Raw genomic sequence first — 19,253 nt, forward strand, 5'->3', positions numbered from 1 at the left:
TATCATCTAAGGAGTAAGTTCTCAGAGAAGAACCTACGCTTGTCTAGCTGACCGAGAGACCACTGACTTCTTTTACGTGGCACTGGTGCTTTTCTTATATTACCTTATCTCATTTATTCATGTGATGCAATCAAGAGTTCTGGGACACCAGTGCAGCCCTTGGGAGAGGAAGTGGTGCTTTTTCTCTGAGATAGGACAGAAAGAATCAATGGATAAAAATCAGAGGAAATGTTTACTTGCGGAAGAGAAGGGGACTATCAGGTATTTGCAGGTAGGACTGGTAAAGTTAAAGGGGCTCATGCCAGTTAGCTTAGAACTCAGTGAAGTCAGACCCTGGCACTACTGGGGGTCGGTGGGGGTAGCGAGGGTGTGGAAGGAGAGAGCAAAGATGATTGCACGGTTTTGGAAGTCTTTGCGGTAAGTGTGTCCTACGGTCAACAAGATACGGACACAGGCAGGAGTTCTCTAAAATACAACAAGATCTGTCGATATGAGTCCAAAATTGAAGTTCAATTTGGTCATTATGCACCTATCCAACTCCCCAGTCTGTTCCCTGATCTGTCTTCTTTGTTTTATTTAATTATAGCAACATTCTCCCCTTTGCCTTAGCTAGCAGTCTCAGGGGCAATGTTGGTTCTGCCTTCTCCTTTTATCTTCCACAGCTAAAACTCAGCCACAAGTTTGGTTGGTTTTGTTTCTAAAACAGGGCCTTCAAAGCCAAATAGTTCCCCACCATAAGGCAGGGAGAGCTAAGCAGGCTGGGGTTACTGCAATGAGCTGGAAATCTGCAGGCCTCATTAGAGCTGGCATCACCACTGACTTCCAGGAGATGGGGAAAAGAGGGTCTAATTTTTCCAGATCTGCTGTTGGGTGCGGAATATTTCTGCTGGCTAAAGTATAATACCTAGAACCTCCCATGTTTATTCTATTTTTTTTTTTTCACAGAAACTAAGGTCAAACTCTAATGAGAACAAATCTGAGATTGCATAGTAAAAATGAATGTGAACCTAGGATTTACTTAATAGAAATTTAGTTTTCAATAACTTTTACTGGGAATTTTCTGAAAGGTAACTCTTCCCTCACATTTAGTGTGTTGTTGCCTTTACATTATTGATATGTAGTTCATTCCAAATACCATCATAGCAAGATTGTTAATTTCTTTTAAAAAGCTTGCATAGAAGGAGAATCAATAACATGAGACCTTTGGGTGGTATGTGTTAGGAAAAAAAGAGGAACGTACAAAATCTTTTCTGTAAAATTATGGAACATTACCAGTGGTGAAAACCCAAGATAGAAAAGATGGCTGCCCAAAGTAAGAATGTTGGTCTGGTGATTAAGATCCGGTGCTCTCACTGTGTGGCCTGGGGTTGTTCCTGTCAGGGAACCACACCACCCATCTGGCAGTTTTCCTACTTTGGTGGCTGTGTGTTGCTGTGATGCTGAAAGCTAGGCTACTGGGATTTCAAATACTAGTAGGGTTTTCCATGGTGGACAGGTTTCAGGGAAGCTTTCAGACTAAAGACAGACTAGGAAGAAGGACCTGGCCACCCACTTCTGAAAAAAAATTGGCCATGAAAACCCTATGAATAGCAGTGGAGCATTGTCTGATATTATGCTGGAAGGGGAGAGGACAGCATGAAAAGACCAGGTAGCGTTGTCACTAGGAGTCAGAATTGACTTGACAGCACCAACAACAATGTAAGAAGATGAATCAAATTGCTATGTGTCTCATGGAAGTAATTTTTAAAACATTTCTTCCAACTTCCTCTTGTGGCAAATAACCACACACCTTGTAGAAATGAATTCTCTGGAGAATATAGGCAACAAAGAAAACCTATGAGCTCAATGATGTACACCGGCTAATTCACCAAGGTAGTATGAAATCTTAACCAGAAATTAGAATTCATGGATAACTCAGTTTGATTCCCTGGGTCCAGCAACAGAATTGGCTATGTGCTCTTTGTACCTTGGTTTGCCCCTCCACCTCCTTCCTCCCAAATGTTGTCCTTTACTAATCTTGTAAATGGATCTGCCTTGTCTTTTTTGACTGAGCTTCTTGGTTCCATTTGGGGAGCATAACGACAGGTGGTCACGTGACCCAGATCACTAGTCCATATTTCCTGTTCAGATTTCAGGCAAGCCACAAACCCTGGAGTATCATAGCTTTGGTTTGGTTTGGTTACAAAACTTTTTTTTTAAGAAGCCATGAAACCACACAATGAGTCCACAGACCCAAAGGCTGCCAAGCATCCTTGTTTGACCTAGTAAGTACTGTAGTGGAAAATGGGGGAAGGGGAAGTCACAGAGTCCAGTCCTAATTAAAATATTCAGAAGACTTTAAAAAATTTTAAACTTATCTTTTTGTTTGAAGTAAAAACAACTAAATAGTTGGATCTGATAGAGAATATATCAGAAATTAAAACAATTTCTTCTATAAATTTCAGATACCCCAATTGGAATTAAATTAAACTCAGTGAGTTTAAACTCTATGAACTGAGGTTAATTCAGCTCTGCCAGTTCTTTTTACATTAGTTTGCAATGTTTTATTTTTAAAACATGTAATCAATATTGCAGAAAGCAATACATGATAAGAATTTACTTGGAAAGATTTTTTATTCTGTTTCTGATGTATGTGTCTTAGCAGAGTGCCACGTGATCCTCCTTGCTCAGTTTCAGCACTTATCTAATAAGCAGATCAATGAGATTCATATTTGAAACATTTATACTAGTTTTCCAAATGCATTTTTCTCTGTTTCTCTTTACAGCAGGCACCAAAATAAGTCTTTGGTTTAGAGTGGATCTTTCTTATTTTCCTTTACAGAGTCATGCAAAGCCAGCATCTCGTCTTTAACTGCGCTTTAAAAACATTCCTGGCAGTGTCAATATCAAAATAAATAGAAGTTCCATTCCTGAAAACTAACATGGAATTGAGTCGGCTATAAAAGTGATGTTGTCACAACTTATTTCAACAAAGAGAAGTTCTAAAATTAAAAACATGTTTTTTCTCGTCATGTGTCATACAAGAAAAAAAATTGAGAAAAAAGGGAAATCTTAGTGTGTTCCTAATTTAGATTCTTCTTCTTCACTGTAAACATAACTTTCTCCAACAACGACACACGAAAACATGTCGTGCTACTCTCGAGCACTGAAGATATTTCTTTTTTCACTTTTGGTTTCCATCATTTGGACATTGCATTTAGAAAATGAAGTTTATATATGCATATATATGAGCGATGATGGGAAGTGGGTCTAACATTTATGTGGATGTTTCTTCAACAAAGTTTTGGTCCTAACTTGAAAACCAGAGCATCAAAAACATATTTCTTTGAGAAATCACGGTTTGGGACTTGAGTCTTAATGTCAAGTTTATAGATGTTTTGATCAAATCACAAGCTATTAAATTGCCTAGTTAAAATATTAGCAATTTTTAAATCATAAACTTACGATTACCTATGTGTATATTCTGTATAAAATATTTTATAATTTTACCCAGTAGATTTATGGAAATTCACAATGAAAACGAGCCATGCGCAGACTAAATCTATGTGAGCAAATCTACATTTTCAGAGTAATTGAACTAAGTAAATAACTTAACTTTCTAAAGCAAAATATCCAAGAATTCAAGGTCATCATTTCCTGAGAGCAGCTCATGGGTCTTCGCAGGTATGTGGCATTAAGTTTAAAGATCAGGAAACTGAAGGTGTGTGGTCTGAGGATTGTTGGATGTGGGAGAAACAGGCTTACTCTTTTCTTTATGACTTCTTCACTCCATGACCTTTGGCAAGGCAATTCTCTTTCTTTTAGTTTGCTGATCTAAAAAATGGGTATAAAAGCACTTGCTACTCCACTGTTTAGCCTCATAAACGCTTTCTGAATAATGCTGCTGGTTAGTATGTCATATTTCCCAGTCAATTATTTTGTTTTGATTTGTTCCAACCTGCCTCCACTTAGGCTCTGAGACCTCAATTTCACTGATGGTAAAATAAATTAAATTGGAATTCTTAACAGATGCTACACCGTAAATGCTTATGGGCTCCAGCCAAACGCATGGCAAGCTTTAAGACTGCTTATGAAGGCTAATAAGATAATCATCTATAAAAGGATTTTGGGAGGAAACAGCGGGATTAGAATGATCACATAAACAGCCCACATGCCAGACGCACAGACTCATTGTTTCTCGAATTGTGATCTACTCATCATCTTTATTAGAATCACCTGTGAGGTTATCTAATATGCAGATTTCAAGACTCTTCAGTAGGCCCTAATGAATCAGAAGCCTTAAGGCAGAGATTGGGAATCTGCATTTTTAAACAAGCTCAAGATGAAGAGTGGTGAATCTCATTTGAGAATTTTATATATTAGACTTCCCAAATATAATCGGGCATGGAGAACAAGCTTGAGCCAAGAGTTTCAGAGCTGAAATAGGGGGCTGCTCTCATCACTCTTGCCCCACAGCTAGTTTACAGTTCTCAGTTGAGATATCCAACTAAAATTATTTTTATGGGATGGTAGGCAATTGATTACTGGGGTGATGCTGTCCAGAATAAAATAAATAGCATACATTCAGGCCCATGAGAGGGACTGGTATTGGAGTGGAAAAATTTTCACACTCAGATGAGGATTCATCTGCTACTTGGCACTTTCCTGACTAGAAAATTCTTCTCCTTCCCTTTGACAGATCTACTGTCAGGGTGTTCCTCTTAAACCTTCAGGGGAGGGGAGATAAGTTCCCCAGGCCACAGCTGTCAGATTCTACATGGCAATTGCATCCCATACCCATTGTCCCTGCCACTGCTGTCTGTGGAGGAGCCTGGAGATTTGTAGAGAAGTCTAGAAGGTCACGGAGAAGCAATGGAAGGCTGTAACGACAACTTTGCAGTACGATCCCCAACCATCCCTGGAATTGATTAATTCAGTTTTCTAATTTGTCCATTTGTTTGACAAATGTTTGAGGATAGATGTGCGTTGGAAGGAGCACAGATTTGGAGTCAGAGTGACATCAAGCAAAACACTTTCTCAATCTTACTCTCAAATTCTTCACGTGTACCAAAGGAGTAATAATTATACCTTCTTCGCAGGGTAGATGTGAGGATGAAACGAGATTCATAGTGAAAGCACCCCATAAACCATAATGGCTGAGCAGGCATTCTTATTGTCATGAGCAAGATGCTGTGGTAGGAATTATGGGAATGCAAAGATGTTTAAGACATAGTTTCTTCCCTCCAAGAAACTGCAGTGTCGTAAGGGTGTTGACACCTAAATGAGTAACTATAATATGAATGTCATGTGAGTGAATGAAACGCCACGGGAGTTCCAAAGGATTTCATCCGGGTCATCAGGAAAGGTTTGGCGCAGAGCATGACGGCATATCATTTGGGCTTTGAAGTGTGGTTAGGATCTCAAATGACAAGTAAAGCTAAAGCAAAAGGGCATTTCTGGGGAAGGGAAGGACATGAGGAGTAACATAGAGCTTAAAGGATGGACAAGGTGCTTGGGAAATGATACCTAAGTCCCTTTGCCCCCTAGTCCATTGCTACCTTGGGACCATACCCTCACATGTGGCAGTGTGAGGGAGCAGCTATAGAAGCAGAGTAGCTCATGTCAACAGTACATGCTTGTTTACCCTCCATGATACTCAAATCCAAAGCCAGCAAACCTCTAGAAATATGGAGTTCTCTCCAGAATGCTGAAATCAGGACTACTTTAAAACATTATAAAAAGTTCATCAGTGCTAAAATATTTCATGGAAATATGTATACAAGGACGAAACATGAATAGACAAATTAGGATTTTGTTAAATTTCTCTTCTTAGCCTATTGAAAATAAAAATGGTTTGAATTCTCACAGGCTTTTCTCTTCATACCAATTGTCCACTAATATTTTCACTTGTTGGCATGCCTAATCAAGATAAAAGTTCTCGTTTAAATAATTGATGACTTGCTTGACAAAAAGTGTATGGAGACACTTACACACATCACTTTCTATGCAAAATTTAGTTGTAAAATAGTCCACATATTGTCTATCTTACATAAACGTTTGTATTTTAAAAATTGGAATAATGGAGGGTATAGCCTGTTGGTTAAGAACATGAGCTGTGGAGTCAGAAAGCCTGGGTTTGTAACCCAGCTCTGCCATTCAGTTGCTGTGTGATCTCAAGCCAGTCACTTAACTATTCTGTTTCAGTTACCATCTGCAAAGTACAGCTGATAGTACCAGTCTCATATGGCGTCTGCGAAGATTAGCAGGGCCTGATACATAGTAAACTGAGTAGACTCAGCTATTAAGTCCAAACCTTTTAAGTCAAATTGACACCTACTAAAGGTTTAAAGAGGGTTTATAGCTTCATAACAATGTTATTAAAAATATACGGAAATGAATAACTTTTTAATTAAACTAAGTTGTACAATTAATGAAAACTAATTAGTTATTAAATTAGCAAATATAAAATATTTAGTAATAAATATATAGTAATAAATTAATGTACTATAACATATATAATTATAAATATAAAAACTATAAATGAATAGAATAATATTATAATATATTATATATTATAATAAATATAGACAAATAGAAATACTATACTATAAATAATACTATATATGTAAAATATATATTATTTATACAATTATATTAATAATATATAATAAGTATTGTATTATAATAAATAATATTTATGTAATAAATAATTTTATTTATTAATTTTTTATTAAAAACAAATTATTTGTCTGAATTTTGTTGCTTTAGAATTCAGGAAGAATTTTTTAGATGAAATATTGCTTTATCTAAGAATTAAACTTTCTCAGTTCTTGGAATCAAGCTTTTATATGCCTGTCAATTTACATATATAAATAGCTGTTTTCTGAATATGGGTTCTGACATCAAGTTTTCAGTGCAGAGATTTCTGCCTTTTTAAAAGAGATGTTAATTACAGAATACACCTATAGGAACAGGTATTTGATTTTGGTGATTCTCAAAAATAAAATATTTACATTAATAATTTAGTAAACTCTTCAACAGATTTCTGTTTGGAACCTACAAGGAGATTCTGTAACACGTGGCTCTCTGACTTCAGAATCCCCGAAGGCTCATTAAAGCATCGATTGCTGGGCTCCACCCAGAGTCTGATTCAGGAGCTCTGGGCTGGGGGCTGAGAATTTGCTTTCTAACAAATGTTCAGATGCTGCTGCTGCTACTGGTCAGGAACCCACACTTTCAAAACCACTGCTATAATTCATTACAAGAATTAACAATATTGGATTCTTATTGTCTGAGTTGGATAAAACTTTATTATGAAATCTGTTATACATTTTTCTTCTCTTTGATCTAAGGCCCCCAATTTATTTTTAAGTATATAGCTCTTGAATTCCAAAGGGCACATGAAATCTAAGAGAATCTATTTCTCAGAAACCATTTCTGGATTCCAGTACTGATTTTGTTTCCACTTTAGATTTGCTCTTCTCAAACCTCTTGTATTTATTTCTCTTCCTCACCACCCCGTCTTAGTTTGCAGGTGATGCCAATCTTCCTTTATGGGATTTTAAGATTTTGTTTTGCCTGGGTGAGTCCTAAAAGAGTCATTTCCTGTATCTACCTGCATGTTGCCTTGTAATCTATAATTACAACTTTGAATCACCATTTGAAAGTACAATTTCTGGAAGGTGACACTTTGGAAATAATCTTTCATTGCAGAAAATGTTGCTTATCCAGCATAGTAGGCGTTAATCTCATGCAGGAAAAGGGGCAGAAGAGAATGAGAATGTGTTCAGCCTGAGTAAACATCAGAAGTATCCAACCACACAAACATTATTTAGGAAAAATGAAAAGATGTGGCAAATAGCTACTGAGAAATTGCCAATTTCCCCATCTAAGCAGACCTTGCTGTGAAGCGCTTTCCCTGCACGTGCATGGAAATCAAACAGACCCAGAATCAGTGTCTTTGTCGAGGCGAGGGTGCCATGCATCCAGCGAGGCTTGAATTGCTTTCTCTAATTTGCTCTGATGGCCAAATATGTTCTGTATCAATTCTGATTTCTAAACTACCTTCTTCTGCTTTCTCCTTTCATCTTGCTCGTCTCCATTTGATTGTGTCATCTATTTCTGAAGCTGCCCTCTGCCTTTCGAATCCTTTAGAGATGTGGCTATTCACTTCCCCACATGAGGCTGGAACAGGAATCAGCGATAACCACGGTATGCTTTGTCACTACTGCCATCCTGTCTTTCTATCCCCTCTCATTTCGACAGTTTCCCTTCCATTTGGAAAAAAGAGCATGGTTTAGTAGAAAGAGTGTGGCATTAAAACGAAGCTCTAGGTTCCCATCCATCTATTGCCTGCACGATCTTCATCTGAAAATTTAGGTTCCTTATCAATTGAAAGAGTCATCGTAATTGCTTGATTACACAAGGTTGCAGTGAGAATCAAGTCAGACAATCCAGGTAAGAGTTCTGTAACCTACATGTCAGGGCTGGGACTGGGGTGAAGCAAGTTTAGGGTGCAAAGCGTCAGGAGGTGCTCAACCTCAGGGCCATGGGGTGCAGGGCGTGAGGGCCATCTTCAATTGTTCACCCTTAACTGTTGTTGTCATCTGCAACTCAGCTGTGACCAAAGGGTTAAAATCTTAGCGCAAGTGACCGGCAGTAAACAGGTGAAATACTCTCCTTTCACCGGATAGAAATGTACTTAACAAAGACTGTGGTTTTGAGATTAAAGAAAAAGAAGTAAAGTTCCTAGCTGGTGGAGGACCCCTCAGAAATTTGTGACGGATACATGGTGACCTCCTCCACCCAAGGATGAGGCCGGTCCTTGGTATGAACATGGAGCTGAGAGCACTAGTCGGGGAGGAAGCTCATACACGTCAAACGAATTCACATCCAGTGAGTTCCTTCTCGGAACAGGGTTCCCACTTGGACCCTCAAAATAAATTTTAAAAGAACTTTACTATATTTAATTCAGAACCCACATTAAAAACAAAACAAAACAAAAAACAGAAACCACACACAATTAGAGCGGGAAAGCCCTCTCTTTGACTTACCCTGGAAACTGTTATGCTTCACAAGCAGATTTAAGGAACATTTCTCTCTGCCTCCGCATAACGCTAAGACAAAGATAACCACATAGTGACAAAGCTAAATCGTCTCGGGAGGGTAGAGTTCCTTGCTCACTAATGATTATCATCTGCCAAGAACTAGCATGCTATTAATACTTGTAAAGCTCGCTGGACTAGAAATCCATTACTAGCAAAAGTACAAGTCCATTTTTATTCTAGGTAATTAATCTAATTTGACTTTCTCCTGAGCACTGCTTAGCAGAAATGGATCCTGACTGTCTTCGCTGCAAGGAACAAGTAGATCTGTGGAGACTTCTCACCGGGGTGACCTCAAAGCACAGGGCTCCCTCTTAATTATGCGTTCAGCGAATTCTCCAAGAGCAAAGTTGTCTAGGACTGTGTTTATTAGCAGAGAAGATACCCATGCTGGAAGCAGCCATCAGAAAGCAGGTGTAAGGAAGGGGGTGTGTAGGGAAGGAGGTGGGCGTGGGGAGAAGGGCCGAGGAGACCCATGAACCGGGCTCCCAACTCCAAAAGAAAATAACAAATAACCAAACTCTGCACGTTCACGGTGACTTTCCAGAGAACACAGAGTTGGGGTCAGTCAGCTTTCCCCCTCATGCCTCTGTTGCTTCCTTCAAAGAGAGCCGAAAGAGTATTTCTCTTGCTATAAATAAGGTGGCTCTTGAAGAATGAAGTTCAAAAGTGTTGATTTCAGTTCTTTGCCCAATCTCTACTTAGGATGCCTGTGGCAAAGACACTACGTGTTTAAAAATGCCTTTGCCGAGCTCTCATCAGTCCTATTCTTCTACTGAAAGTGAATTAAAGTGGAAAAATCAGAGAGTCCAGCAAAATGAGGGAACGATTTAATCTATATCAATTACCAAAGCAATCAGGGGAGAATTCTGGAAATATGTATGGCATATATTATAGATATTTCTGGATGAAACTGATTTTACTCTCTAGTATGATTATTTGACTGATCTTACTCTTGGATCTGATTATCTTTTTTCTATTCTGAAGTTAAGTCTTTGTAAGCAATACAGATCAATTAGAGGAAAATGGGAAAATATAGATACGCAGAAAATTACAACCACCGAGAAACCTACCACCCCAAGATAACCTCTGTTAAAATTTACACCGTGTATATAAATGTTTCCTTCCAGACTTTTATGTGTACTTATATATAAATATATACCTTCTTTTTCAAAATTTTTATAACTTGTGTTTCCAGTTTCATAAGCATCTTTCCATATAAATGAATAATCTTTAGTACTTTATTCTCATTGGCTGCATTACGTTGCATTGTGCAGGCATAATTTATAGATGCTAAGTTTAGATTAGATTGAAATATACTATAATGAACGTCATCTTTATTAGTTCAGATAGACTGCAAAATGCTTAACTTTCTTTTTCTTAATTGTGAAAAATACCCTATCTGTGCTGGATACGATCTTTATTTGGAAGAGATCCTACTTAGGTAATACAACCTCTAATCTTTGGCCTGTATGGAGATCTACTGGAGTAGAAGATATCAGAACTCCGCCATGTTCCCCAATCTCCTTACCATTTCTGTGCACTCGGATCTGGGTCTCAAGAGCTAGCACCTTCCTCTTTGATGGAACACTGCTGTCAAGCTGCCACATGGACCTCACTCTGCCTGCAAGCACAGGGAGCTGGAAGCACCTGAGATTTCATGCCCTCCCAGGGTGTGCATCCTTAACCCATGATTGACAGATGTGAGAGTATTAATGTCTCAGCTCTTTCACCTCTAGGCAGGGATGATTCTGAGGTGTGTGGTTTATACTGTTTTTCAGTGTTGCCCTACTGGATTAAGAGCCCTTTGCCCGTTATGGTTTCTGGTTTAAAATGCACCCTTTATTGATTGCCCTCCTTTACCTGATCACTTCTTCTGTCACTTAGTCTTGTTCCTTGCACTTCCCAATACACTGCTTACCGTTGCATCCTGGGCTCAGTGTCTGCTTCTGGGGAGACTCAGTGAAGACACTTGTTATGGTCGCTTCCACAGCAGAGATTCTGGAGGCCTGGGCTCCAGCTGTTGCAGAGGTAATGTGGGAATTCTAGTTGTCACGTGGGAGTAGTCTTCATACTTCAATCAGTGTAACGTTTGGTGCTTTCACAGAGAAGCAGAGCAGTGAAGCCCATCTTTATTTTTCTCGTGGAAAAACTGTTGGCCCTCTGAGGTTATAAATTTTGTATGAGATCGTGCAGCTAATTAGAAGATGAGTCAGTGTCAGACCTATGTTTTCTTACTAAACGATTGTACTTCCACAAAATAATGCTCATGTGTCAAAAGTGAGATGCACCTGGCATGAATATGTTGCCTCAATTAATTTTAGGAAGCCTAAACTTTGAAATATGGCATATTTGAAGCATTTTAAAAGCGTAGTTATTTGTTTAATAACTATATTTCATTCTTAACCCTCGTCTCTACCTTTTTCCTCTTTATATCGCTTTCCCAGCATCTCTTTCACGTTCTTTGTTACCTAAGGGTGAATTGTCTGTACTAGGCACCATAAGGGGTCATAAACTTATGATTGCCACTTAGCTGAACTTTAGTAGGTTGGACTCATGGGGGAGAGTGGCGTGCATAAATAGTTATAGTTCAAGGCAGTGTGTGCTAAGCACGCTAAGAGAGGTGGAGGGTCCTTTGGGAAGACAGAGGAAGGAAAGATAAACTCTGGCAGAGGGTGAAGGGAAGGCTTGACGGAACAGGTGGCCTTTAAGCTGGATCTGGAAGGATGGGTAGGATTTCAACTAGCGGATGTCAGGGTGGGGGTGGGGCAAGGGAAAGGAGCAGCATGAGCAAAGAAAAATGCAATACGGTGCAGGGAACGTTGAGAGGAGACGGGTAACTGGCTCACAGAGCACAGGTGGGAGACGGAAGAGATGTGTTTAAGGTTACATGGTGGACGACCCTCCCCTCGGGGAGTTTTGATTTTATTTGGTGAATAATGGATCTCTGAGCAGGAAAATGTCATAATTACATTTGTATTTTAAGAATATTTATCTGAAGCTAATTTCTTTATTATTAGATGCTCTTCGTTGTGCCGCACTCAGTCATTCTTTTAATATCAAATAGAATTCCCATAGAATAACATCAGAGCTCTTTACCATGGCTATGTCACTGTATAGTATCTGCCCCCTGCCAGCTTTTTGACCTCAAATTGTGCCACTGTCATTTTCACACTAAGCTCTGAGAGTAATTGCCTCTAGAAGTTCCTAGAAAACACCTGGTCCAGTTCCTTCCTGGCTGAGGGAATTTGTACTTGCTCTTCTCCCAGTCTCCATTTAACTGACTTCTTCTTAACTGACATTTCCTCAAAGGAAATTTTCCTGCCCACCCAGTCTTAAGCACCCCCAGTGCTATTTTCTCCATAACGATTTATTTTCTCTCTATTTTTCTCCCTCTGCCTCTGGATCCTACAGTCATTGTTTTTCATGGTATCCCCAGAGCTTGGCAGAGTGACTAACACATAGAAGATGCTCAAAATTACTTACTGAGTGAATAAATTGAATGAAGTGGAATTAATGTTGCTAGAAAGCTGGAAAGATGAGCCATTGCTTTGAGATATACCTAAACAAATTATTCAGCATCTAATTATGGAGCTTTGCATGGAGGAGTCTGGAGCATACTGGCTCATGTGTGTAGAGTATCTGACAACTTTGGCCTTCCTTCCTTCCTCGTGTGAGTTGATGCATCATTTCTAGGTGGAATTTCCTCTCAGTACGTTTGTTCCTGTTTCCTCACATCTCCCACCTCCAACATTTTCTGGCCATTATTTCAACTAAGTGCTAGGCTTGGTCATTTTCCTAATGATCTGGAAATGGATTACTCTTTTGCAGATGGCCATGGATTGAGTTGCCCAAGACCCGGTCGTAAGTCAGGACTTGCTGAAAAGAGAGGGAGTTTTTTGAAGTGGAAGGGGCCTTTGGAGGTCATCCAGCAGCTTTTGAAACAGCTCCAGCAGCCAAACTAGTAGGCCCAGTACCTTCCAGGGCAATCTGGTTTCCTGATTTACTACGAGCTATGGAGCTGTTTATGATGCTTTTGATAGAAAATAAATGACTCTTAATTCTGTCCTACGATGAAGTTCATATTTGAAATGTTTGAATAGGTTTTTCAGAGCACGGTTCTACAATTGGCTATAAAATTTTACAGTCTTGTTCCAAGGATAGAAACGTCTGTGATTGGAGCCTCCACTCCAGGCTACAACTGGAAGAATGATAAAGGGTGAGGCTACAGCTGAGAGACACTCCTTCCTGGCTTTGGAACCAAAAATGCTAAAGAATCAAAGTGAAAAAGGTATGTAGGTTTGATTTGAGACTACTTCTAAAATGAAGTTTCTCCTGGAGGGCGAATGAAGTAATACTAATGAACACATCCCGTGATTTCTAGAGTGAAAGACAGTCTGACCTGGAAGACACGGTCGCTAAGCCGAGTCCACGTGGAAGGGGATTATTTGCTGCATAACTGTTTTTATTGTGCCGGTGGACACGAGACACCACCGTAACAGGGGCATTTTGGATATTCCGGGGGCAGTTCTGCCTTTGTTTATCATGTTGAACTTCCTCATTTTCAAAAATATTATTCCTTCCCATAGCTCCATAACATAATCAAATTCATTCTCATTGCTTCAAAGTTAGAATAACCCAATGAACACTTTGTTTTTTCTTTTGCTGTCACAGGATCTATTTGTTCTTTATACAGATTTTCAACAAGTCCTCTGTTTGTTTTCTTTTTACCTTTCGATGCCTCCCATGACCTATTTCTCCCACCTCCCACCCTTTGCCTCTGACAACCAACAATCTGTTCTCTGTGTCTGTGAGCTTGGTGGTTTTTTTTTTTTAGATTCCACATATAGGTGAGATCATATGGCATTTGTCTTTCTCTGTCTGACTTAGTTCAATTAGCATAATGCCCTCAAGGTCCATCCATGTTGCTACAAATGGCAAGATTTCCTTCTTTATTATGGCAGAATGATCTCCCATTGCATATCTGTAACACAATTTCTTCATCAATTCACCCGTTGACGGACTCTTAGGTTGTCCGGGGTTTGCAGAAAGACAGCATCCATGGTTCCGAATCGAAGTTAAAGGTTTGTATTTCTTAGTCTTGTGCCATTAAAGTTGCTCCTCCCATATCCAATCATCATACCTGACATCTTTGAACTCAGGCAAGATCTGGAAACCACGCCAAAACGATCTTTAAATAACTAAAACAGGCAGAGCAAATTCCGCACACAAAATCTCACCCATTTTTCTAGAAGGCCATCCTCCCCACAAGGCTGTGTGCTTCTATTTCATACTTAATTTTAGTAAGCTTAGTCACTTAGTGTGCCGTTGCTAATACAGCACATTCACAGGGTGATTGTGAGGAGAGAGGATGCCAGCCCTGCGGGGAGGGACAGGCAGTGCTGTCACGTGGTTCAGCACCGAGTATACAGAGGCGAGCGCTCTCCACCACGCGCGGGTTACACGGCTCAACTGCAAGGCATTTACAGTGGTGCCTGGTGCAAAGCAAGCATTCCACTGATGCTTATTAAGTAAATGTAAATAAATTTGTATCTCTACAAAAAATGAAGGCCTAAAGGAGGGTACCTGATGTCACCCTGCATTCTCTAGGATGACAGTGCCTCGATGAAGGACAATTTCATCACCCTTAGTATACCATGTTTAACAGGGCAGGGAAATAAGTACCACTTTTTGAAAATATTTCCATCAAAAAAAATATCTAAACCAAAAAATGAGCAGTTAGAATGGTACATTTTAGTTATTTTCAAAATTCACTTAGGTGAAACTCCAACCTTTGATATCATCTGATAAATAGAGTTTTGTTGTAGTCTTTCTGTTCGTCATTTATTCTTTGATTTCCTGGTTAACATAGAGAATCTATAAAAATTCTGAAATGTGATGGGAAGTACTTCCTAGGGACAGCATTGTGTGTGGAGTCCATTTGTCGTGGGAGAGCAAACTCAGGGCAGAGGCTCTCATCCAGCTCTGGCCTTAACAGTGACCCTGACCCTAAAGCAAGGCTCTGCATACCTCATATACTTAGGTGCCTCCAAAATGCTGTCAGCTTGGGGCCCTCTCCCGCTCCCCACTGCAGAGACAGGCAGCTTTCAGGACGCAGAGGCCACTGCTGCCCTTTACACTTCGGTGTTACGGGGGAGCAGATTGCACCGCAGCGGGAGGCTCAGCACTTTGCCTGGAATGTCTCCACCCCACCCCTCTGCTCCCTGATGACATTCTGAGTGTTCGTCAAGGCCCATCTCAAATGTCTCCTCCATCGTGAGGCTTTCCCTCCTCTTGCGCTCCCCATGCACCACTGGAAAGGGTAAGAGCCTTCTTTGCGGCCCGCTATCACTTGGCTCCGCTCTCTTCCATGACATATGTAGCAGTGTCCTCTACAGGGAGGCAGCAAAGCATGGCGGCTGTGAGCTCCGACTTTGAAACCTCACACTCTGAGGCCTGAATGCTCTTTCCACCAGTTCTGTGTGGCAAGACCTTGGATGTGTTTACCTTGCTGAGTCTCACCATCCTGATTTGAAAACCCAGCATAATTATACTGCCTACTTCATCAGATTAGGTGAAGATTAAATGAGATAATGAACAAAACTCAATCAGCAGAGTGCGTGTCATATGGAAAGTTCTCAGTGAATGTTCGTTAGCATTGTTACTATTACTGATGTAAGTTATGTATGTGTCTTTTTTTAACCAAACTGTGAGCATCACTGATGAATCCCTAATAGTGCCTAGCCTCGTCCTGGCACACAGTAGGTCCTCACTGTTTGTAAATGAATATATGTGATTGTTCTCAATGTCAGTTAGATGACAGATGTGATTTGCAAGGACTATGATATCTTTAAGAGCTTATACTACCTTAGTGACCAGACTTCACTCTTTTTTCCACGCCTTTGTTTGCCCTGCAATGGCCCAGCTTTTGCCTGTTGTCCCGGTGTAATTATGGATTGCATCCTCTTTCACTCTGAGAAGCGTTTTGGTTTGGACAATACATTTCACGGTCACCCCAGTTTAGAGAGGAGCCACATCAGCTGTGTTCCCAGACATTCAGTTCCTCACACACCACATTTGGCATTATGGGGAGCAATCAGCGGCTGCAAGGAGTTGGAATCCTTCACACAGAGGAAAGCTCAATAAACAGCTGATATAAAAGAATAAGTGGATGGAAATTGGGTCATTCTTTATTCTCTCCTTTTCTGGAAATAAAATAGGGAAGAATATTGGATCTGAATCTAAGAGAGTAGGAAAATTCAACTGAGAAACTCTTGCTGCCATTTAGAAGGAGAGACGGGATAACTACATGGATAGAACATTAAAGAATTTAATGCTAAGTCCAAAATAAGATATGAGGGCAAGACTGAAGAAAAACTCTATAAGCTTACATATTCTCTGTGGCCTCACATGTACTTATAAATAATATTTTCAGAGACTCCTACAGTGAAATTTAAAGAAAGAACTTAGTTCAGAGTCTTCTTCTTCTTTTTTTAAATACTAGGCAATGTGGTACACTGACCTGGCCCTTAGCAAAAGAGGTGAAGTAGATGTTTTCTTCACTAACTCTCAGCCTCCTTTTCTTAATTTCTTTTGCTCTCTCAGTGTTGTACCCCATTCCCTCCCCGTATACCCTGTTTCCTTATGGCCCCTCCCCCTGTGCACCTGTAAACCAGCCTTGGCAACCCAGGGCTCTTTCGGTCAATCTTCAAATATCCCAGCAGTACTTTTTTTCCAAGTCATACTCCAAACTATGGAATGGAAGGTGTTATTCCCTATTAAGGGAATTTCAGGCACCAAAAAACCCATTGGGAGGGCAATCTGGGGATGAGGATAGTGTTCTGGAACATGTCTGGAGGCAGCATATTGAGTGCATGGAAAGCATGGGTTTTGGAGTCGGGCTGAGTTGGGTCTGAATTCTGGCTCCATTTTGTTGGCAGTGTGGCCTTGGGTCTTCATTTGTATCAAAGGGAGAATAATAAGACTTGACTCTAAGGGTTGCTTTGAAAATGAAATATGATTGTTTGTAAACACCCGATAATGTGGCCAGATCATAATCTAGCATGAAGGTTTTGTGTTAGAGCTTTGGCGGTAGACAGACAGAGGGCCTAATTTTTGCTTAAGGGGAAATAACCTGACTCTCAGGCTTCTGGAAAACAGGATAACAATGCTCTTCTCAGGATTGCTGTTAAGGCTTAAATGCATGTAAAAGGCTTACTCCAGTCTTTGGATTACAAGAAGTCCTAAATAAAAGCTGTGGCTACTATAATAACAGCTATAATTAGGTTGTCCTGCTATTGTATGGGCTCAATGAATGATAGAATTATTTTTGTTGTCATTTTTATTGCGTCATTAGCATCCCTGAATTCATTTGGGAGGTGGATATCTTCCTGATTTAAACATAAGGTAGAATTCTGAATCTAGTCAATCATTTCCTATAATATTTCTTATATTGGGAAAACTTAGCCAATATTTGAGAGATCCTTATATTTTTCCAGGAAGAAGCTAAGGAACTGCAAAACCCTAGAGAAATTACTTAACTTTTTCTGTCCCCAATTATTACTGACTGTGGTCATTCGTGTGAACCCACCCAATATAAGAGGGTGATGGAATCTAGTTTTAATGCCCTCTCGGGCTGTGGAGAGCAGTGCAGCACCCTCCAGGTAAACTTGGGTTATGAAACAGGATTCCAATTCAGCTGCCTCCAGTCACGTAGATGGACCCAAACTTAGCCTCTGATAGAAAAACAAACATTTGGTTATCTCTTTGTGCATACTTAGGGGAGAGGGGGAAAAAAGAAAAATAGAAAAGGATCTGACCTTTTGATATTTCCTTTCTCCATCCTGCGTTCTGGCCGGTGCACAAGTAAATAAAGGCTGGAAACGACCAGCCTGCTCTGCGGTTCTTCCTCACGAACTAAAATTCAGCCAAAGCCAGATATGCAACCAGAAACACAGTATTACTACTCTACTGAGGCACACTGCCTACCTCAGATCATGTTTTTCCAAAGAACTACACCTGAATGTGACTTGCTTGGATTCCAAAAATCCCTTTTTATGATCGTGGTTCCAATCCTTCTAGAAAAAGCCAGAAATGAGACCACTGTCTCTGGTGTGCAGCAAAACCAAGAAGCCAGAGTGTTCAGAGGGCAGAGTGCAAGAGGCAACTCCTCGGCCAGAGGCAGGCAAACAAGCAGGATATTTTAGATGCCACAAACTATATGCGTTTACTCATCCTTCAAGGAGCTAGGTGAAAGTTGCACAGATGATCGATTGTCCTGTCACAAGGACAGCAAAAAGACGGAGCTGCTAAAGAAATGATGTGTGAGAGTTGTCAACTGCCGAGCACAACAAGCCATTATCCCTTCCAGTACAATCCCTACCAAGCAAAACTAGAGACGCACGTTTTCCCTTTTGCCCTGTTCCCACTGCACTTTGCTGGGAGGTAGCCCTTGCTATTGAACATTGCTGGTGTTTGTTCACTCCCAGTGGACTGGAAGCTGCTGGAGGGCAGAACTATATCTCAGTCTTTTTTATATTCTCAGTGCCTGGCATATTGTAACACTCAATAGATGCCTGTTAAATATATATAAATCAGAACTCTGACAAAATTGGGCTAAAGTTCTAAGGTGATGGCCAATTTGTTGGCATTCTCTGTGACTTTGTTATATGTACAGGATTACAGATGCTTACTTTCAAATCCACGTGATCTAAGTTGTTCATTTTTTCATGCACCCCAAGCATTTTCAATGCACTTACTTTATGCCAGCTACTGAAAGGGTTCCACAGATGGGAAAAAAACCTTTTGCCCTCCTTTAGTGAGATTATTGAGTCTGTGTCATGAATCTCAGTCTATATATTCAGAAGCCGCCCTAATAAATAGTTTTGGGTTTATTTAATAGTTCTGGCTGTCATTTGAAACAGAAAATCAGTTCAACACCACAGCAGTTAGTATTGACTAAATAGCTCGAAACCTCAATTGGCCAATGTTTTAATCATATGGAGACAATCTGAATTTTACTGCCATCAGGAAACAACAGGAATATCTAATCTGAGAATTAGGAATGCATATCAATTTTCACAGTGCAGTTTGGTAATTATGAAAGCACACTTTCTTGTCGTCATTAAAGGGGCTTTTTGGTAGCCAAACTATTGTTCTGGTGTGCAGTGA

General features: G+C 40.1%; 1 protein-coding gene across 2 annotated transcripts in view; it reads right to left on the reverse strand.

Annotated features, from left to right (window-relative positions):
- GREM2 (gremlin 2, DAN family BMP antagonist) overlaps positions 1-19,253 on the reverse strand; it is a 100,476-nt gene that overhangs the window by 68,463 nt on the left and 12,760 nt on the right. Inside the window, exon 1 of one of the 2 annotated variants that reach the window (XM_070501560.1) lies at positions 9,033-9,173. The exons of the other annotated variant lie outside the window; for it this stretch is intronic. The gene's annotated coding sequence lies outside the window, so the exon portion shown is untranslated. Of the gene's footprint in view, positions 1-9,032; positions 9,174-19,253 lie in introns of those variants that run through there. 2 annotated transcript variants of the gene reach the window in all.

Source organism: Equus asinus, chromosome 30 (genome assembly GCF_041296235.1).
Source record: "Equus asinus isolate D_3611 breed Donkey chromosome 30, EquAss-T2T_v2, whole genome shotgun sequence".
Taxonomy (NCBI): Eukaryota; Metazoa; Chordata; class Mammalia; order Perissodactyla; family Equidae; genus Equus; species Equus asinus.